The sequence below is a fragment of the Macrobrachium rosenbergii genome, chromosome 8 (genome assembly GCF_040412425.1).
Source record: "Macrobrachium rosenbergii isolate ZJJX-2024 chromosome 8, ASM4041242v1, whole genome shotgun sequence".
NCBI classification, from domain to species: Eukaryota; Metazoa; Arthropoda; class Malacostraca; order Decapoda; family Palaemonidae; genus Macrobrachium; species Macrobrachium rosenbergii.
In genome coordinates, this window is record NC_089748.1 from 22,531,268 (window position 1) to 22,555,004 (window position 23,737).

General features: G+C 38.6%; 1 long non-coding RNA gene across 1 annotated transcript; it reads right to left on the bottom strand.

Annotated features, from left to right (window-relative positions):
• Positions 1 to 217: 217 nt before the first annotated feature.
• On the bottom strand, positions 218 to 23,737 carry LOC136840630 (uncharacterized). The gene is made up of 3 exons (XR_010853677.1): positions 23,642 to 23,737; positions 16,315 to 16,506; positions 218 to 838 (listed from the first exon to the last, which is right to left on the bottom strand). It is a non-coding gene; the product is annotated as an uncharacterized lncRNA (long non-coding RNA).

A 23,737-nucleotide genomic window follows, 5' to 3' on the forward strand; every position in this document is an offset into this window, starting at 1 on the left:
TCCTTTAGAACTGAATTCCTAATAGCTTCTAGGTATTACATTGTTATATTAAGTGAGCATTGGTACCTTTATGTAAGACTCAAGTTACATTTAGGTTTTGTTCAATACCATAAAGATATCACGGTCCGAAATGTGTACATATTTAAGTTTCAGTCTGGGGAATATTCCAGAATTTATTTTTTTTTTTCCATCTCAAATTTGATAACTGATGGAGAACTTTTTGTAATTGTCAAATGATTAAACTGAAATTCATAGGAAGCTTGCCATGAAGATAGTGTATTATGGTAAACACTGAACATATGTTGATTAAAAGTCAGTATCATAATTGCTGCTGGTTATCTTGTGAGGAACATTTTTGTCATGGCATCTCTCCGTAGTCCAAGACCAAGAAAGCAGACAGGGAAGGATCAAGAGCAAATGAGTTAGTTTCTCACAACATAGGTCTTTGTGCTATCTCTCAGAAGTGTATGTAGCTTGGATGTTTCAAACTTTGGTTAGACAGTTAAGGCTCCATTTTTCACTTAATGCTGTAACACTTAGCTAGTCACAGACTAGTTAGTAGGAGTCAGTGTGCTGCAAGATGCTCACACCTTTCCAAGGTATAAAGTCAGTTCAGTTAATAAATCTCAACTTTATTATAAGAACATATACTTCAGGACAACACTTCGAGAGCTAAACAAATTACCTCAGTGGTCTGGTGAAACTACCAAATACTAATAATAAGGAAGTCCCTCTCACCTTGCTGTTACAACATGGCACTTTTAACCTGGATGGCCTAAATTAAGGTTTGACTTCTCTCTTGAATGATCCAAAATACTTCATTACCACTCAGAGGTATCTGAAATGTAGAATACAAATTTACTCGAGTCATATGGAGATGTTATGATATACTACTGTTTTACAAAGTCTACCCCTTCAACTTTGTTCCAGGAGTGTTGATCAACTGAATACTATGGACAAGACATAGACACAAGTAACTTTAATTGCTTAAACCACTGACACCCTAGAGACAACGATTAAATAAAATTCTTAGCAGTAACACATGAGCTGGAGCAAGTGGCAATTGCTTGGGAGGGTGGACTACAGCTACCTCAGCTCCTGTATTCACTGTACTCTGCATAACCAGGCAGATCTTATTTTTAAGGAACCAGAAAACACTAATGAAGATCTGTTTTGTGGAGATTGGCACTGCTGTGAAGCTATAACCAGGTGGGCCCCTCAAGAAAAGAGCCATTGGGACTTCATCGATAGCCATGGAATTTATGAAATGATAACTATCATTGACTTAGGCTGAATCCTGCTTTGACTGGGACTTAGTCATCTTAACATGCCCCGGCTTTCCTTAATGTGTGGATATCTGGTGTGCCCTAGACTGATATGTATTTGTGTAACAATGTCAGTGAGGAATATTATTATTTTTTTTTTTTTTGAGTCAGCCAAGATCAAATTATAGGAAGGTCCCGCACCTCTTTTGTCACTACTAGTCTTTTGGTTGGCTGAAATAACTAAGATCACACTATCTTGGGGTATTGCACACCGTCACCGTGGCTTCACGTTGTCAGGGCACTTTAATATCACATTTGTATATCATCTTACAGGTAGCTTGACCATGATTTGGAAATTGGGTAATTCACAGCATCCCTATTTGTCGATTGTTAGACTGGCCACTGGTGCTTTCAAGACCTCGCCAATATCAAGCCTGTTGGTTGATGCTGGGGAGTTGCCTTTACAAGCTCCATCGCCAGTCATCCATCCTTTGCTACTGGTATAGAATGCAGAAACTTCCTAGTTGTCTAGCCTTTCAAATTACAGCAAACAAAAAGACATTTTAGGCACTAAATGTCGACAACTTTACGGGTATAGACTTAAACAGTTACTTGGCACTACTGATATTAGTATAAATGAGGTGCTTCCTCATAAAATGTCAGTAAATCTCAGTAATAGAAATTTTATTTTGTAAATATTTTTATGGTTTTAAGAAAAATATGACAGGTAAAGAGATCCACTCCATTTTTATGGAACACAGTGAGGTTCATAAGGATTCAAATTATGCATTCACAGATGGCTCAAAATCCAGTGCTGGCATTGGATTTGGAATTTTTAGTAATAAGTTTTGCACCAAAGGTGCACTTCCTGTTTTAACATCTATTTTTATGGCAGAGTTACTTGGGATTTTAAATGCTATTGAAAAAATAGCATTTAGTGATAAAACAAATTTTAAAATTTTTAGCGATTCTAAGAGTGCATTACAGGCACTTAATGTTTTTAACTACTGTACTAACCCCTTGGTTTCAAAAATTCAGGAATGGGTGCACCTATTAGTATACAGAGGAACACAGATTAGTTTTTGTTGGGTCTCGGCACGTGCTGGTGTGCATGGAAATGAAGAAGCTGACAGATTGGCCAAAGCAGCAGCTCTAGATTTACTTCCACAGAGGTGTCCACTTTTATATAATGATTTCTTCCCAAGCATTAGAAAATTTATAATTAATTTGTGTTAAGACCATTGGAATAGTATTGGAGAAAATAAAATTAAAGCAATTACGGATGTTATATTTCCTTGGAAGTATGGCAGTATGCCTAGAAGATGGGAGACTGCTCTTTGCTGCTTAAGGTTTGGGCATACTCGCCTAACACGCAGCTTTTGATGGGCAGGGAGAATCAACCTTTTTGTGGGGATTGTCTGGTCCCCTTGACTGTGAGGCACTTGCTGGTTGAGTGCCTTATTCTTGGGGATACCATATTAGAAGCCGTTACCTCTCTGAGGCTCTTGGTCGGGATGTCAGGTTCATCCTTGCCAAGATCCTTGAAGAGGATGTGGTGTATGATGCCAGTGGCATTTTTAGATTTATTATCAACGCTGGTCTTCTCCCGAAAATGTAATATTTCATTCTTTTTTTTTTTAATCTGTTTATTGTTTTTATATAGTAGCTATGTTGTTCATTTAATTGATATCGGCATCAATGACCCAGCTGTCATGATGCCAGATAACTCAAAAAATCATTCATTCATTCCCTATTTATCAATGTATTGAGACCAGATATTGTTAGCAAACAAATCCTGTATGATGATACAGGAAGCAAAGATGTTGAAAAGGTTGAAGTATTACACTGTAGCTGTCTATTTAAGGAGGAAATATATAGAGAAGATTTGCTTAACCCATAAATTTCTGAGTCATGCTGAAGTACTGGCAACCCATACGCAAAATGGTAAGAGGGAATAAGTATGTGGTGTAAAACTTGGGAACAGTTTCTAATGGCTTCATGAAAGCTCCTGCTCCATGTTGATCTTTTTTCAATTGCAAGTTGTTTCTGCATTTGTTGTTTAAGCATTTACAGACCAGAGCCACCTTGTGAATTGCCTTTTCACAACATAAAAACTGATGAGTATTTACATAAGTGACATTTTTAGTTCTTGGAGGAGAAATTGTTTATGGTTATGGTACAGTATATTGGAGAAACAGTTTATCTTTACAGAAACTTTGTAAAAGTCATTTCTTTATCAATGTAGTAGATAGAAATGTGCACAGGATTTGTTTGTGGTATGTGTTTTCTGTATTGTGGTTGAGGTACAGTTTTCTGTATAAAGCTACATATTTTTCTTTTTAGAAAGTATGAAATGTTGATATAAAATAGATATGTCCATGCCAAAAAGCTTGGACATTTCAAAAAGTGCATTTGCAGGTTTTAGAGCTTGGCTTTCAACATTTGTATCCCTGGTATCCATAGTAATCAAACCATAAAGTTATGTGATTTTTTTTCACATTAAATAACACAGTGGAGAGAAAGTGTGGTATAACATGTAGCAGAAATTGACTGCATACGTACAGTATAGCACTGAAAGAACCTGTGAAGTAGTTTTGAACATTTTCTGTCCATTAGATATGTTACATCGTGCTCTGTTTTGTCAGCATTAACTTGCTGCTCCCTTTGAAGAGCACCAGCACGTACTTTGTCTAGTCTGACTGTGCAGAACCAAGAAGTTTTCATTCCTTTTGCTAATATGTATTGCAGAATGGTCTTCCTGACTAATATCGATGCTGAGTCTCATAAGTTCAAGAGAGAATGTAATAATGCTTTGAAGTGCCATGCACACAGTTGTGGTTATATATATTGCTGGTTTATTTTGGAAAAGTTTTGTCAATAATTTTTCTTAGTCACTTGATTTTCAGATAGGGACATTCTAGTGGGCTTGGCTTGCACACCAATGGCCTTTCAAGCTTTCACTTTGAATGTTTGTTTTGAATATTTCAGGACTAATATCCACCCTATGGTGGTTTGTTTTGGTAATTGAAACTCTCAGATCTATCAAATTTGGCAATATTATAAGTTGATAGTCGCTATCTTAGAAGAATCGTGTCATAGCCTATGTCTGCCTGTAGAAAAGCAAATGTCTCCCACAGTCCTATGTCGAGTTGTCACATATAAGAGCATAACCTTTTTCAAAGTTGAGTTGAATCAAAGTTTATTAGTTTTATTAGTGACCCAGCTCCCACTTTCAAGTTTCTGTAACACTTGTCACAAAGCTACCATCCTGTGGATGATCTGTATTCCAGGTGACGCATTCCATTACGCTTATTGTATTAGGCTTTTGACCAGTGATTACAGTACCCAGTTTTTCTGCATAGGCCAGTATGAAAGCATCAGCGAAATGCTGTAGATTTTATATGAGAAATGGAACTGTAGATAATTTTTTAAAATTTCTCTTTCTCTCTCAGTCAGTCATGTTACTGTAAAAAGCAAACCACTATTTTACAAATGCCATTTAGCATGCCTTGACATTTCAAGGTAATTCCTGATTTCCAAATTGAACCTCCATTGGAGTTAATACAGTAAACAAAAGAAAATTGCTAGGAAGGAACAGTGTGACTTGGACATCATTTTTAAAAGGTTTGGTGTCCATATGGCATATGAGGTATGTCATCATTTTATGTTTAGTGTTTAGCTAGGTTTTCTGCTTTTTGTAACATTTCCTGCATTGGCAAAGGTGGCTATTGTTATAACTTCTGACATTAGCTTGTCAGTTAAGGCATTATGAATATCAGGTGTCTAGTATTATGTGCATAATCTCTGTACCTGCAGAGTTTTCTGATGTCGTGTGGGCATTATAGCTTATGCATCCCCTTGTATTTGTAATGCTTGTTGTTTTTCCTGAATATCCATTTTTATCTGTAAGAGCTGACATCAACATATGTAGTATAGCTTCTCTTGACTCGAAGTAACGGTGTTGCCACATATGCCTGCTTCTCATTCTTTTGGAGTTCGACTGCAATTGTAATTGTAGGCTGTAAATCCTTTGATGAACTGACAGTCTTCTGTTTGCCAGTGTTTTTTTTTGGCACTTACTTGCTAAGCCTCTTCAGTCCTGTGGAAGGAGAGGAACATCCTAGACAAGGTTTGAGTTCCTGCAATTGCTTTAAGACTTTCTACCATAACATATTGTCACTGTTTCTACTACATATGAAAACACCTTGCAATGACGGGAATTTGTTGTGTAGAATGTTGCTGAGTGACTAGAATGTTGCTTGATTGGCACCACATATCATCCCTTGAGCAACGCTACATCCCAATTTGTGAAGATCTACACTAAGCCAACTAGAGGACCCTCTTGATCTCCTGCTTTCTGCAATACATAGAGAACAGCCAAGACTTTGATTACCCTAATTAGTTCTAATGATGTTGATTCTGTTATTCAGAGTTTAGCCAAAACACCTAATATTTGGTATCAACTTGGATGGTTTGAGATTCCTTTATTTGTGTCCATTTTTTAGTAGTATCTTGTGCTCTTACTGTTGTTTTTACTGATTACTTCTTGTTCCCCCTTTCTGACTAGGAATATTGTCCTGTATAGGTAATTTGTTTGATATTTGGATTTGTGTTTACATATCGGGAAAGCAATGCTTTAAGGGTCTTTTGTCTTTTAGATCATGGCTGAGAATTAGTAATCTCTATTTTCCAGCCATGGTACATACTTTAGTAGTATTGCAGCGTGGTAAAAGTTCCCATTTTTAGCCATTTTGAATAAGCTTTACTAAAGTAATGGATTTTCATTGCCATTCTTAGTGCATGTGTACAGAGGTAGTGCATGCCAGTATGTCAACCTGTTATATTCCAGATGTCTTTCATATACTTTAAGTTAAATTGTGAAGTAGCCATTGTATCATGGTTTTGATTCCTACCAAGTTGAAGAGTACCCTCAAAATTTATTTTGAAGTACTGTGCTCCAATACCTTTTAATTGTTTTTTGAAGATACAGCTTTACTGTATCTAAGTGTTAAAAGTTTTATTTTTATATAAGTAACTTACCCAGTAATTACATAGTTGTTAGTTTCTTTTAACCGGCAGCTTAAAACTTTGAAATTGTGGGTCAAGCTAGTTTGTTTTGGTTATAGCAACATGCCCCACCCACTTTTGGGTGGAAGAGGAGGTACAACATAGCAAAGAGCTTCAATTTGTTTCTTCCGGCTGTGGTTGAAGGACTGTGGTTGGCAGCAGCTTGAATTTTGAAATTTATACTTTGCTGGTTGTTTGTTCTATCTACAACTGGTGAAGTATTTATTTTCGTAGCCTTTCAGCTCAATTTAGATAGTGTTAAGCGAGTTGTGATCATTGGTTTACGACTTTTTGCCTGTTTTTTGGACTTGTCTTTATAATTTTCCAGGATGTCTGACACTAGTAGCTCTAGCATTAGGTATTGTAGCAAAGGCTGCAACACTAGACTTACTAAAAAATCCTACGACTCTCACACTTTGTGTTCAATGTAGGGAACAAACTTGTTCAGTGGATTTACGATGTGAGGAATGTAGTGACTGGGATTTAAAGAAGTGGAAGACTTTAGATTCACATCTTAAGAAACCAGCTAGAGATAAGAAGAGGAAAGCTATTGGTAGGGAATCTAGGAAAGCCTTAGCTACTCAGGATTCATCTGCTAAGTCAGATGCAGTTGCACCTGTAATTTCTTCCGATCCTGTTCCATCTCCTCCACCTATGTAATCCTCTCCTTTACCCGGCTCTCACATTTCTGATCCCAGCACCATCATCAGTCTGGAGTCGAAATTGACACTCGCTTTGAGTTAATTGCGCAATCGATCGCTAAATTAGCGTCATCTGTGTAAGTGTTAATGGATAAAAGTGAGTCAGAGTACCCAGTGCAAGTGCAGTGGTAGTGGAGGTGGCTGTTTCGGCCCGCCGATTCTCCTAGGCCAAGGTCCCTGACATACTCCCCAGCACCTGGGAGGAGTCAAACTGGTAGCCTAAGGGAGGTCGGTGGGGTCTGCCAGCTAGCAGTCGCCCCCTTCGGTTCAGTCTGTTGATGAATCCCAGACTGCAACCAAAGGCTGTTGGAAAGACCTTCAAGTGAGTGCTCACTGTATGTCCTCCAGCTCCGAAGATTTTAGTCCAGGCGCTCATGGCACTATGTGGACAAGTCATGCCCACTGAAAAGGCATGCAGTGGACTTCGAGATTTCTTCGCCTGTTCCTTGTGAGAAGGGCAAGGTTTCAGAACACCCCTTGTGCAGTCACTGGGATAGCCCGTAGCAATTCTCTTCTGCTACATCAGACAACAATCATAAATTGGCGCCAAAACGCCTTGTGGCAAGATGTTCATTGCATAAGGGAACCCCTTTATCAGGAGTAGTGCACCCAGCAACTTCACCTTTACAATTAGCTCCCAAGCTGCCAGCAACTAGAGTTGAAGCTCCCAAGCTCCCATTTACAGATGAGTGCCCACTAGCGCCTGTTCTCCATCAAGTTTCGTCATTGGTTCCCGTCTCTACAGTGCTCCCTGAGCGCCAGTTGGCGCCCGCTATTCCACCGCATCATGTTAGTGTCGTCTCGGACAGTGTTTCTCCTTCGGCTGACCCGATTCAGAGCAAAACAGATAATATTCTAAGTTTGCTTCAGAAAGCTCCTCCTACAGCTCAGACAATGGCAGACATTGTTTTCTCCTATTTCTTCTGAAGAGGAGGCTGTTCCAAATCAAGATGCTCCTTCACCGGCATACTCTGCATTATTGATGTCCCTACTAGCAACTTTCCCAAGCTTCTCTTTGCCAGCTACTCCCTCCTCTCCTGCTTTGACATTCTTTAAGGAAGCTCCCTCACCTGGTTCTTCAAGGTTACTGAAATTGGTTCTTTTCTCTTCAGCGAAGGCGGCACTGAATGAAGTAGAAGGGTGGTTCTCTGAGAAGAGGGAGCAAGGTAAAGCAGTTTTTTGTTTCCCACCTTCCAAGTTATCTAGATCAAGTTATAGGTTTTATGTAACGGAAGAAGCGCCTTCCCTGGGAGTCTCTGCCTCCTCTCAGGGAGACTTCTCTGGCCTTATTGACTCTGCTAAGAGATCAGTTTTCTCCTCAGCCAAAATTATATTTTCAGCTTCGGAACTAGCGCACGTTCTCAAGAATATTTTTAAGGTTTTCTAAGTGATGAGCTTCCTAGACTGGGCGGTGGGCGAGCTAGTGCACAAGATAGAGACTGCTCCTTTTTACCTTAAGACACTTCTACGGACCTCTTAGGAGTACTTTCCTATATTGATGGGCATTTACAACAGTACGCAGGAGTTAGCTGGTCTTTATGCCATGGGTGTGCTTAAGAAAAGAGAGCTTTAGTGTTGTTTTACTTCAAAAGGCATCACTCCCTCTTAGAGATTGGCCCTCCTTTTCTCCCCCCTGGGAAAAGACACATTTTTTCCTCAGGCTCCAGTTCTAGACATTGCCTCTGACCTGCAGAAAAAGAACACTCAGGACCTGCTCTCCCAATCTGCGAGACACCCAAAGGATTCTTCAGCCCTTCCTCCCAGATCTCTGTCTATGCTGCAGCCTACTCCCTTTCGGAGCTTCTGTTCTAGAACTTAGACTAGAACAAGAGCATACAGTATACCTGTTTCCCACAGCATTCCATCAAGAAGTCTTCCACCAAGAAATGAGAATATAGTCCTCCGTACTCAGGTAGGAGCGCAGCTCCTCTGTTTTTGGGAACAGTGGGAACAAAAGGGAGCAGAACCCTGGATAGTGTCTGTCCTGAAGGAGGGCTGCACTATCCCCTTTTTGAACAAATCTCCTCTAATCCGCAAGCCTGTCGAATTGACGGCTTACTCTCCTCTTGCTAGGGGTTGAGTCTCTTGTTCAGAAAGAGGCTATAGAGGTAGTAGAGGACATTCATTCTCTGGGATTCTACAACCACCTCTTTGTAGTGCCCAAGTCATTGGGGGACTGGAGACCCGTTTTGGACGTAAGTGCTCTAAATGTCTGTCAAAAAGACAACATTCACCAGGGAGAATGGATGGCGTCCATTGACATGCAGGATGCATACTTTCATATTCCAGTGCATCCGACTTCGAGAAAGTACCTCAGGTTTGTGTTTCAGGGAAGGTGTTGCAATTTTGAGCTCTGTGCTTCAGTGAAAAGGTGATACTTTGACCTCTTCTCTCAAAGGCTCCTCAAATGTTTACCATGGTATTGGCTCCCCTAGCAAAATGGCTTCATTTGATGGGGATAAAGATCGCTTTTTACCTCGATGACTGGTTACTAAGTTCCCGCTCAATGTATGGAGAACATATGCCCAACTCTTCTCTTGGCCCAAGAACTGGTCCCCTCATCAATCGGGACAAGTCTCTCCTGACTCCTCCTCAGGAGATTCCTTATTTAGGAATGATGGTCAACTCTTGGGATTTTGGGGTTTTTCCAGTCCCGAAGAGACTAGACAAGTGTCTTCCGACAGTGAAAGATTTTCTGGAATTAAACTCTTGCTTGGCCAATCAGTGGACGAGTCTTCTAGGTACCCTCTCATCCATGGAACAATTCGTCACTCTGGGAAGAATACACTTGAGACCTTTGCAATTCTTCCTCAGAGCCAGCTGGAACAGGAAAAAGTTCCTGGACTTGTTTGTGTTCCTGATAACGGTTTGTGTTCCCGATAGCGGCAGAAACTGAGGAGGATCTTCGTTGGTGAATTCCAGGAAGAGGCTATCAGAGGGGAAATCTCTTCTACCTCTGAACCCCAGCCTAGAGTTCTTTTCAGACACGTCGAACCTAGGTTGGGGAACTCTTTTGGGTTAAAAGAAGTGTCAAGTACCTGGTCTCAAGAACAGCAAAACTGGCACATCAATGTAAAGGAGTTGCAGGCGATATTTCTGGGCCTAAAACGCTTCGCCTCAGAAGTTTGAGAGAAGACAGTAGCAGTGCATTCAGACAGTACGACTGCACTGGCGTTCATCAAGAAATGGGGGAACTTACTCTTTCTCCCTATACCAAGCGGCAAGGGGTCTTCTTCTCTGGTTACACCAGAACAAAACAAGTGACAGCACGGTCTATCCAGGGGAGACTCAACGTTCTGGCGGACAAATAGAGCTATCAGAGACAGATCCTTCCCATGGAATGGACATAAGACCTGTTGGTTTGTCTGGATCTGTGGAAGCTCTGGGGAAACCCATGATAGATTTGTTCGCTTCCTCCAGGAATCACCCACTTCCTCTCTTCTGCTCACCAGTACCAGATCCCTTAGCATGGGCAACCGATGCAATGTTGCAGGACTGGTCAGGCAAAGATCTATATGTCTTTCCCCCATTCAGTTGAGCGAGACAAGTCATCAACAAATTCCAGTCTCATCAAAACCTGTCCATGATTTTGATAGCCCCCTTCTGGCCAGTAAAGGAGTGGTTCCCAGATCTGCTGAAACTTCTTGCAAACTTCCTGAGACTGCTGCCACAAAAGCAACAACTTCTCAGGCAACTTCACTTCCAATGGTTCCACCAAAACCTGTCTTCTCTGGCTCTAACAGGATTCAAACTGTTAGGCGACTGCTCCAAAAGAAGGGCTTTTCAAGAGCAGCTGCAGACACGATTGCAAAGTGCACAAGACATTCATCAGATAATGTCTACCAAGCTAAGTGGTCCATCTTCGGGTCTTGGTGCAGACGAAATATCGTGTCCTCTTCTAATACCTCTGTAACAGAAAAAGTGGACTTTCTTCTGTTCCTATGCTCCACTAAAAGGACTTTCCACCTCTACCATTAAAGGCTACAGAGCAATGTTTAACTCGGTTTTCTGCTATAAAGGGATGGACTTATTGTCCAACCAGGATTTGTCCAACCTTATTAAGTCCTTTGATACCGCAAAGCTTCAAAGAAAGCTCTGTCAAGCACCGAGAGCTGGCTGACAGAAAAGAGGGATATGGGGAAAGCGGTATTCTGCGCTCCTCCTCCTCGTTTATCCAAGAGGAGATACTTATGTTACTGGGGAAGTGCCAAGGGGATTCCAGTTTAACTGACTCGTCATGGAGATCTGCTTTCTCCTCACCCAAGACCTTATTCATGACTTCAGAACTCGAGCTTTTGACTAAGGATATCTCTAAGGTCTTTGAGATCTTAAGTTTTCTTGATTGGACTGTTGGCGCCGTAGCAAGAAAATAGAAGACTGTGCCTCTCTCTAAGATAACTTCGCTACAGACTGGCTGGGAGTTCTCTCATGCGCGGATAAAGCGATCAGGGATGGATCCCAGGAGCTGGCAGCCTTGTTCACAGTGGGAGTACTCAAGAAGCGAGAGCGGTGGTGTTCATTCACTTCAAAAGGGGTCACTCCCTCCCAGAGATCCGCACTTTTTGCTCCTTTAGATCAGCATAGTCTCTTTCCCACTGCTACAGTAGAACATATCGCAATGGAGCTGCAAAAGAAATCCACTCAAGACTTGTTGGCCCAGTCCACCAAACGGCCAAAGAAGTCTGGGTATTCTTCATCTTCCTCATCGTTTGCACCTAGAATGGTTTCACCTATACAGCAAGCATTCCTCTCTCTCCCGTCATGCTCGGCCAACAAATGGACGAGTTTACTGGGAACTCTCCCATCCATAGAAAAGTTCGTTCCATTAGGGAGACTTCACACGAGAGCGCTACAATTTTTTCTAAAAGCCAGTTGGCAGAGGAAGATTCTTCCAGACTCGTTTGTTTTCCCAGTCACCCCCGAGGTCAAAGAGGACCTTCGGTGGTGGCTTGTAATGGGAAGGTTTGCAGAAGGGAAATCTCTACACCCTCTGAGCCCCAACTTCACATCATATTCAGATGCATCAGATTTGGGTTGGGGGCTCTCCTAGAAAACAAGGAAGTTTCAAGGACATGGTCACAACCCGAGAGAGAACTTCATATCAACGTGAAGGGACTGATGGCAATACACTTAGCCCTTCAACACTTCACAACAGCAACTTTCAACTCCACAGTCATAGTCCACTCGGACAATATGACAGCTCTTGCTTACATAAAGAATCAGGGAGGGGACTCAAGTCCTTTTCACTGCATCAAGCGACCAGAGATCTTAACTGGGCATAAGGAAACCAAACCAAGATTGTCATCTGCTTTATACAAGGCAAGTGGACGAATTAAGTTGTTGCAAACAGGTCCTACCTACGGAATGGACACTGAATCTGCAGGTTTGCATCAACCTGTGGAAATGGTAGGGAAAGCCATCGGTACATCTATTTGCAACATCGAGGAATCACAGACTTCTTTTGTATTCCTCACCAGCCCCGGACCCTCTCACGTGGGCAATGGATGCAATGCTCCAGGACTGGTCAAACCAGGATGTCTATGCCTTCCCACCATTCAGTATGGTGAGAGAGATAATCAACAAATTTCTCCTGCACGACGTGTCGATGACTGGTAGCTCCCTTTTGACAATAGAACGAGTGGTTTCCAGATCTCCTCATTCTCCTAGTAGATTTCCCAAGATTACTTCCACAGCGACGAAATCTACTTGGGCAACTGCACTTTTACTGGTTCCGTAAAGGACTATCCACTCTCGCCCTAACAGGATTCAGACTATCAGGAAACTTGTTAGAGCGAAATGCTTTTCGATATAAGCTGCGGAAGCAATTGCGAGATGTAGACATCAAGTCTTCCTCCAACGTCTACTAGAATAAATGGACAATATTCCACAGCTGGTGCAGAAGACACAATGTATCATCTACTTGTACCTCTGTAGCACAAATAGCAGATGTTTTGCTATTTTTAAGGCCTTCCCAAGGATTGGCTACATCCACGATCAAAGGTTACAGAGCAATGCTCAACTCCGTATTCAGACATAGAGGTCTGGATCTATCAACTGATAAAGACATTGGTGACCTTATCAAGTCACTAGGCACTGCAAAGCAGGAGAGGTCAGATTCCGTATCCTGGAACCTAGATGTTGTTTTAAAATGGCTCTCAGGTCCTCCTTTTCAACCTCTTCAATTCACATCCCCCAGGGATCTTACAAGAAAGACATTATTTCTAGTTGCTCTAGCTACTGTTAAGAGAATTAGTGATTTACAGGCTCTGAGCAAGAAGGTGGGATTCACACAAGGAGACGCAGTCTGTTGCTTTACTATGGGATTCTTAGCGAAGAATGAAACACTACAAGGGGACGCAGTCTGTTGCTTTACTATGGGATTCTTATCGAAGAATGAAACGCCATCTTTTCCCTGACCCAGTTCATTCACAATCAAAGGTTTAACGGACATTCTAGGTCCTACGAACCAAGAGAGAGCTCTTTGTCCAGTAAGAGCACTAAAGTATTATCTAGAGAGAACTAGGAGTATCAGAGACATGTCCCCTAACCTCTGGTGTTCAGTTAAGGATCCGAACCGTCCTTTAAACAAGAATGCATTGGCGTTCTTCTTGAGACGTGATTTCCGAGTCGCACATAAAGATTCAAGAAGAAGACTTGCCAATCTGCAAGGTTAAAGCCCATGAAATTTGGGCAGTAGCGACTTTGATTTCCTTCAAGTGGAATTTATCCCCCTCTGCAATTTTGCAATCCACCTTCTGGAGGTGCAAATCAGTGTTTGCGAATTTTTATATACGTGACATCAAAACTGTTTATGAGAACTGCAGTACCCTTGGCCCATTATCCATGGCTAGCATAGTGTTGGGGTAGGAAGGGTAGGGGGTATTCTTACATTCCTCTATCTACTAGCCTTGAATTTAGGTTGTCGAGTTTTGGGAAGTTTGGGGTACTGAGTACCTGGAGCACCCATCATTCATTGTGTCGTGTTACGAATGGGTTATGGTAACTGGGATTTTATTTGGTGTATGTGTTACGTGTGTTTTATGGTCTTGGTTTTGGTACTGCGCCCAGGGCAGGGGCTTTTGTGTTTTATTGTATGCTTTGGCAGCCATTGGAGAACTCCTCGGCTGCAAAGCCCTACTGGTGTAGAGGTGCCTCTGGCTTCACTGCCAAGCCACTACGGTCAAGATGAGCCGCATCGGAAGCAGTATTTTCCTGTTGGAGCTCTCTTGCCAGGTAGGTTACAACTAACATCTTATCAATGCTAACTACTTGCTATTTTAAAATTCATCTCCATTCATGAGTGTTCTTTAAGTAGTACATGCCCATGCATCCCACCTCCTGTCAATGTGGGATTCAGCTATGTAGTTATTTGGTAAGTTAATTATATAAAACTGACATTTTTATGATAAAATAGTTTTATATATACTGTACTTATCAAGCAACTACATGATCAAAGCCCTCCCTCCTCCCCTCTCATGGGCATAGGGCATAAACAATTTGGGCTCATTAGTAGTATTGTACCTATCCTTCCCCAAAAGTGGGCAGGGCAAGTTAACCTACTCCAAAATATTGGAACACTACTGCGAATTTTCAGATTTAAGCTGCTGATAAACGAAACTTAACAGCTAATTACTTGGTAAATGTATACAAAACTTTATTTGATCATAAAAATGTCATTTTGAAATACTGAAATGTTTGTGATGAATGTGGAACCATCAGATTAAGCTGCTTTGTCGTCATACTTTGAGCAGCAGACACCACCCAATTGAATCGTGTTTATACCCTGGTTCTGGTTTGTCCCAGTGCCTGGCTTATAGACAATTTCATGGTCCATTCATTCAAAGACAGTTCCTTCTCTTCATGTTTTCTAGGTTGGGGATATGGCCACTGCCAAAGCTGTCTTGCCATTGTCAGTACAGCTACTGGCTTACAGTTCCTCTGTCCCTATCATGATCCTGGTGACTTAATGAAATGATTCCTTTCAAGATTTTAGTGTAAAGCCAATTGACTTTACAGTTCATTTCCTCAAAAGGTGTACATGAACACCTGGAGTCATTTATAATGGATGTTCTAAAGGTAAATCACTTTGCTCGTGCCAATTTTCTTAAATCTACAATAATTCTTCCAACCTGGTGGGTCACAGGTGAAGCTTCACCTATGATCACCTTTTTCATTGATAACTATGCTTCATAAGCAGTACAAACGCATCTTGGTTTCTGTTACACTCCCTCCATTCCTGTAGATTGGCTCAGGGAAGTTGTCTTGTGTTGCAGTTACTAGCAGTGAAAAGGGAGGACCTCAGTTCTGCAAATCTTGTCTCTTTTAGAAATCGGGAATGATTTGCTACGGAGGAATTTGTAGACTTGATAGGTTTGCAATTTTTGAACATGGAAATTTCTCTCTCTCTCTCTCTGGTGAAGAGTTAACTGTAAATATGGAATATATAAAATTAAGAAAAATCAAGATCAACATTATATTTAAATGCAGATCCAACTTGACAGGCTACACAAACCTCACTGAGGTGACAGTAATTTGCTGAAATAATAGAATTCATGAAACCAGAGCAAAAATTTGCAATGTTGCATTAAACATGTGCAAATTAGATATGTAAAATGGCTAAAGTAAAGGCCATATTTGTAAAGCCTTGGTAGGGAGGTTAATACAGTTTAAGGAATCCTGATGTTTTGATGAGGGTTACCAGATTAAAAATTAATGTTTACCGTACCAAATTAAGGTCAACAGAAATTCTGAGAAGTAAAGTTGAAAGAAAAGTAAAACAATTTTTTTAGAGAAATGCCAAAAGTACTAATAAATTAATAGTAATAGTAATAAATTAATAGTAATAGTAAGGAATACAATGAAAAAGAACAGTACAAGTTTTTAGAAAAATGCCTTAGTACCAGTAAAATAATTTTACTTGTAAGACAGTCATGATAAGTCCAGGTAATGTGGTAGGCGATTGCCAAAGAAATTAGTCTACATAACCAAAATAAAAGACTTTTGTAAATGTGCGTAGTGGACTAGCATAACGTACAGTATTATATGTCTAGTAATTGTAGTTATGTCATATACTGAAAACTTCATTAACCTAAGTAAAGTATACAAGAAAGGAATGAAAGGCTTCATTAAAGACCAGAATTCAATAAATGTATATTTTCAATGAATGTATATTTTGATATTGTATAAAAAAACTATAGGTTGAAAGGAAGGAAATAAAAACTTTTAAGTTTTTTTTTCTTTTAAATAAAAGAAAAAAGGTTTAATGAAAATCATTAACTTACCTTTTTTTTTTTTTTCCCTGTACTCCGCGGAGGAAGTGTCCTCAGCGTGAGGTATCATAACCAGTCAACCATCAACCTCAAGCCCGACTCAGAGAGCTGTTTTCTAAGCTGACATCTGATTGCTGAGAAAGAAAAGTCCTTCCAGGCCTCCCTTGTGCTTTCCAAACTGGATTCCCGTTTTCTCTATCACCGCTGAAAAGTCAAACACTTGCAAATGGATAAGAAAACTCATCATAGAAGTCCAAGGATGTATGTAGGAGTAAGTTTTCCACTAAGACAAGCCTTTGGTGTCATTCTTTTGATCATTATTAATTTCTAAGGCTCATGTTACTTTTAAAAATAGTTATGTTAAGAGCTAAATTTGGTGTTACCTTTCTCAACAGCAGATTACATGATTTTTAACTTCTGTCTGCAATATTTTTATTTGGAAAGTATGAATACCCTTTTATATTTTTATATGCCTCTCTGAACAAGCATTAATGTTCTTTTAGGAAATTCACTTGTAATCCATGGACATTATTCAATGAACTCTATTTTATTGTATTTTATTTAAAACTACAAGTCACCCTCTAGTCTCTGTTACAGCAAAAGCAATTAATTACACCAAGACACACACAGCCCTCCCAAAAGCAGACAGTGACCTAAATGCCTAATAAATCGTCTTATAGTTCGACACCATTCAATGTAAGTGACTGAGCCTGGTAAATGGTCAGAGACATGTTAAGCTAATGTACTCCTGCCCCATTCTTCCTCCCTCAGCAGGGCAGCAGGTTGGACTAATGTCAACTTTCACCGCACACATGGACCACCAGGCCATTTTAGGTTCTGTGCAATAATACTTACAAAGTAATCCCATTACCAGGTAATTAGGGAGAAATTTCTAGCACCTGATGGGGACATTCCTGTGTGTGTTTTGAACTTTGAATGTTATCTTCAACTTTTTAGTTTCTACTCTTTTACAAGACTATGAAAATGACATTTGGTATTGCTTATCAGGGCTATAGAAATCTGTTTTATGGTTGAATAAAAGGCACATGTATATGTAAACTAGTTTTAAATTGCTCAATGGCATATAGACAAAATTAACAAAAATTACCATCTCCTATAGCTAGCTGCAACAGACCACAAGACGGTCAAAAACGTCCCTTCCAATTGACCATTTGGACAGGACTATCATGGATATGTTTGTGATCAAAAGTTCTGGTTAGCAAAAACTTAGTCTGAAATTTCAACTGCATTTACTCTAAAACAAGCTAAAGATTACAGGTTTAACAATAGCTAATATCAACCTGCTGACAAGCATCAAGTTTTCATAAGTATAACATTTTATTCTGCAGCATTTAATATACATTCTTGACATTTTAATTGAATTCTTCAAGAACCATAAACTATTTCTTAAAAAAACTTAATGAATTGCCTCTTAGCATCAAGGTCCCCAAACTGACAAACATTTTGCATTTCAAGATACTTACCTTCAAACTGACACTTTTAGGTAAAAAAATCTATTGACTCACACTTTCTAAGTTCTCAGAACTCTCCAAAAGTGACATATATTTTGAGCAAGAAAACTCCAAGTGGTTTACACACATTTTCAGGTCCAAATTTCCCAAAATAGAAACATTTTGGGTAAATAAATAAAATAAATAATTGACAAAGATTAAATATAACCTCTCCCAGACTGACATGATTTTATACAAAACTCCCAAACTGATATACATTTTAAACAAAATAATCTCCTAAAACTAAATAACTTCCAAACAAAACTCCCAGATGGACACAATTGTTGGGTACAAATTTAAATAAACTGACAAATAAAATTTTAAGATAAAACCATCCCAAATTAAATAAAATTTTTGAGAACATAAAACCTTCTAAAGTGACACACTAAGGCTCAAAATTACCCTAAAGTGACTCCCTTGTTAAATAAAACTCTTCCAAACAAACTTTTCAGATGCAAAGTTTTTCAAAATAAAAATACTTTAAATATAAAGTATAAAAAAATAACAAAGGTTTTGGGAAACATTTCTAAAATGGCATATTTTGGCAAACTAAACACATTTTGGTTAAAATATTCTCTCAAACTCACACAGTTCTTAAATACAGAATTTTCCCAAAGTATCACACTTTTAAGGTACAAACCACTCTCCAACCGACACTTTTTGAAAATAACTTTCCTCAAATGAAACCCTTTATAGGAAGAAAACTTCTCAAATGGACACACTTTTCAGATACAAATTTCCCTTAACTAACACACTTTTTGGGTGTAAAACTCTCCCAAACTCTCATACTTTTCAAATAAAAAAATTTTTACCAAAATAAAATTTTCCTGGTGAAAAACAATCTGCCTTCTGGGAAAATTTCCTAAAGTCACAAATTTTGTAGGCCAAAAGTCAACAGGCTTTCTAAGAAAGAACTTGTAAATGGATTCCAAAGAAAAACAGGGTTTTTTGAATGAAGACCAAAAATGTTTTTCCATGCATAAAATCCATAAGCAAACAGAATTTTTTAAGACAAAGGGCCCACTTATATTGACAGGCTTTCAGTACAAACAGCTTCAAAATAACACATTTCTGGAAAATAAAATTCAGCAAAACTAAAAACCTCTGGGAAAAATTATCCTAAAGGAATGCTCTTTCTAAACAAATTTCTTATGATGACATAACTCCTGAACAAATACACTTTGCACACTGAAAAAAAAAAAACCTTGCAAACCAAAACTTTAAGACAAAATTTCAGAGTTCCAAACTTCACAGCCAAAAGCTTTCATGAACTAATGGTATCTTTAGCATGAAACTCACTAAAAATACCACATCCTAAACCAAAACTACAAGAATAACATACATACTAAACAATAATAATGAAAAACTTACAAACTAAAAGTCTTCAGACCTTCTAGGCAAAAAATAAATCACACAACCAATTGTTTTTAGGCAAAAAATACAGACTTTTTATAGAAATCCACAAGATAAACTTTCTAAACAAAAAATACACAAACTACAGGCTTCCTATACAAAAAAAAAAGAGCTCAGGAGTTACCATAGTTTCAAGCCAAAAAGATCAAAGGCTTAAATGAAACAAGATTTCCTAGGCAAAAGCTTTTAAAAATTCAAAAATCTTGAATGCAAAAGTATTATATCTAACAGGCATTGTGCTGGCAAAATTCATTATGGGACAATATTATAGACTAACAAACTTTCTAAACCCAAACTTCCTGAATGCAAAAATACTGAAAGCATTCTTCCTAAGGAAACGTTACGCCATTGAAGACAACCCCTGAGCATCTAAGTGGGACAGTATAAAAACAATGACCACCACAATAACAAAGCCCTGAATGCAAGTGTGTCTCATGTAAACTTGGTCTAGCAAAACATGTTAAGAAACTTCCAGAAACCTCAAAGTATTATTGACTAATAGATGTTTGAAATGTAAAGTATCACAGACTAACAAACTTTCTACTTCCAAAACTTTTGTAAACCACCAGAATTTCTAAATCTAAATCTAGCAAAAGAAAAAAAAAAAAAAGGCTTCCAGATTCCTCGTTAATCACAAGAAAATATTTTCTGAATGAGACATCATTCAAAAACAAGTGATATACTGTATTCAGCATTGATAAATTACATCCAGAACCCAAATCATATTAATGGTGATGAATTCTGAATTCTAAGATTTGCTTTAGCAAGAGAATTTCAAATTACCAAGAACAAAAGCCTATAAAAAAAAGTGCACACACTGAATCTCATACCTATAAAAATAAGCATACACTGATTCTCTACCTTTAAAGAATAGCATGCACACTGAACCTCAAACTTAACACTATCAGCAAACACAATGTTGCACTATTCTTTATGGAGGATTGCATAAATTCATATATTATTTTGGACCCCACATTCCTCCTCTACCAAATATTTTCTAAATACCAAACTCGTTACCAAATAACATCTGCATACCAAATAATCTCCATTAGATATTATTTAAATACCAGACACCACTATCACATACTAATTCTCTCTGAATTCCATATTCTTGCTGATTTTTAACTGTTTTAAACCTCTAATCTTTAAATTTTGTCTGTTTACAAGCCCCAACCATCGTAAACTAACAATTCAAATTCATCAGCATTATGAGCAAGGACTTGATTCATACAATCATAGGAAAGACATCTTAAATCCCAAAAGTAGATATCTTAGCAGGCTTCCAGAATGCCATTACTTTTCTTAGCCTTCTGAAGATTAAAACTTAGAAAACATTACAAAAATCCACTGACACCTTGCAAAAATAAATTGCTACGTCTTAACCTGTGACTTAAATCAGGTACATTGAGTATTACAAACAAAACCATTAGTCATTCCATTTAATTTTTAAATTACTATGTCTCAGTAAGGCCCACCATACCCATGCAGGGCATTGTATCAATGAAAACATACACCAGTCTTAGATCTCAGTATCATCTCCAAAGCTAGAAAATCAAATTTTGTATCACACATTTCCAAACCATGAAATTCCTCAAAATATTACTGCACCATTACATAACCTCACCCCATTAGTTCAGTTAACCATTCTATCACTTGAAACTTTAATTAGCTACAAACCTTCACAGGAGATCTGCAAACACTTGAAATTAATGAACTGAGGTAAACACCCCCAACATTAGCATTGAATATTCGAGTAACCTCCGTAAGGAAAAGTCAGATGACTTATCCATAGCTATTTCATCCAAATTTGACCAAGCTTTCATGGGAAAAGTTTGAATCCAGTTAAAGCTTCTAAGATAAGGACAGTTTCCTCACCCTACTAAATGACAGGGAAGACCTTTGTTCAAAAATTCATCTTTTACATTCATTAAACAGAATTTTTCATAGAGCCCCAAAATTCGCAGCACACTATTTCATATGGTATTTGGCGATCGTAAAATGCACCTTCCAACACACAAAGACTTCTAATCAGGCTTGAGGCATCAGAGGGCAGAATGGGGTCTTTGCCACTGCAAAAATCTGTATCATTTTATCTATGATATTTTTCTGAAATTCTACTTAGTCTCAGTAATGGTAACTTATTATTATAAACATGCTGTCAACAATGCAAATAAATTATCATCACTTTTTTATTTCAATGGTTTGTACTTCAGACCTTACCAGCTACAGGCCAAAAATTGAATCACAGGAGACAGACATCTGTGGATGTTAACTGAAAAACCACAACGTCCTTGTTAACCTATTCAGTGTGTTATGCATCCCGTGATAAGTCGACTGTGAAGGGCCAATAACCAGTTAGAAACGGCGTGGGACTAGAAACTTTGGCCCATCAATACGTTGCTGAGAAACCAGAGAAAAAGGAATAGGATTAAAAGGATTACTCAGGCCTCTTTATGACCATGGCAACAACTTTCAACACTCACAAATCAGTGAAAACGACAAGATTTCCAAGCTTATGCACAATCAAAAGCCTTCCTCTCATTAATTTTCCAAACATGCTGACTGCTTGTTTTCAGCAATATCAATTTTTTGTGATGACTATTCTAAGAACTATAGGTAGCGGTTCCTGGTCTAAAGCCTTAAATTGCACTTTTTGAGCATAATCCTGTAAGCTTCCAACAAATAATTATTTCATGCCAAGATGACCTATAAGGTAGGGAGTGTTTAATGAATATTCTGAGAGACTGATTGATTCATGGCTAGTAAAACTGACGTCACAGCATCTAGGTCATTGACACAGAGGATACCCTGAGAGAGTTAATAGAGTTTACATCCAATAAAAAATAGCATGAAAGTACCTGCAGCAACAATTTCCATATTCGAAGTCATGACATTCATCCTTTGATATTTCATACTCAATTTTCTCCACAAACGAGCAAAGGATCACAATTTAATGTTTCATAAATGCCTGCCGGACCAACGCTAACTCCAGCTTCCAATTAGCATCGGTCACGTGATGTTGTCTCAAAATTTGTCCAGCCCTGCCCCTACATATCTGGGGGCTGTAGGTAGGCAGTTCTGAATTCACTGAAATTTACTATTACATGACAGGCTCTAATTAAAAAAAAAAAAAAAAATGACACTAAGCTTTAGTCAGGTCTTCCAAGATGACATCAAACGAATCTGTTTAAACAAACATCACATTTCAAGCACAAGTTCTGTTCATCAGCATCCAACTGAACAATCCTCAAAAGATGAATCAAATGAAAGATTTGAAGACTTCCACCAGTCACTGTTCAAAACATTTGGGATGTCCAAACAAATTTTTATCAGCCAGTACAGGAGAAACCCTTTACCTGAATGAACATTTGGAATAAATCTAATATCAGTCTAAAAATCCAACCTCCACCAATATAATTTTAGAAATAACATTTTGAGGAATGATGACCTTAGCTAATGTCCATTAGTTTGCCTTCATGGAATAAGGATATCATTATTGCCATTATTAAATTTTTTTCTACCTTTCCATGAACTTTCAACTGCCAACTCATTTAGACTGAACAGAGACATTCCTGCTTGGAGCAAGTTTGTCACCTTTAAGCTATTGATCTGGATCAAAGATAGTTCCAAATCTTTCATGATCTAAGAAACAACCATGATATACTACCTTCAAATACATCTACTTTAGAATATACTATTTAAAGCCTGCTAATCAACTTCAGGAAAATGAAAATGACTTACTTACATATACATCACGGGAAATTCCATATACTCGTATAGTGGATGAGTGAGAACTAAGACCTCTCAGATTTAGGAAGGAAGCATGGCACGGTTGTCCGTTCAAAATCATTGAATTCCGACGTTATCCTTCATATTGGAAGTACCATAACCATATTTGATGGTCGTGAAACAATGTCAAGGAGAGAATTGGGTGGAAAGTGTGAGAATATCCAGGCTAATTTTGACAAAACTAGTAAATCTAATGATATAAGTTCAAGTTTGAGGTAGTTCCATGGATACTGGCAAATGGAGCTGGCTGAAGTACACAGCCCACAACAAGTGTCTACCAATCTATGGTGTTCAGGACTAGTCACTTAAAGTACTATTTTTATGCACAAGTGATGCCACTGATCATAACCTATTAGTCTGTGATTTCAAATTGCTGAAGGGCACCTAAAACAAGCTGTCTCATTACATCTTGATGGCAATTCAAAGCCTAACACTTGAAAGCTCTCAGGAATCTAGTGAGTTTGTCATAAACCTCAAAATTAATTCTACAGACATTATTGGTTTAAAATTCATGACCTAGAAAATTATGCTATTAATGGCATAAACTCCTTGGATTACCACCATTATTTTTCCAAAACTCCAAACTTATATACTCATAATAATTTTGAATTTCTAATGCATCTTACCTTCAATTTCAGACAAGCAAAGGGGTACTTGGAAGGCATTTCATCTCCAATACCTGTACAGTTCTTAGTCTGAAATAAGACTGTCTTTCAGTGTTG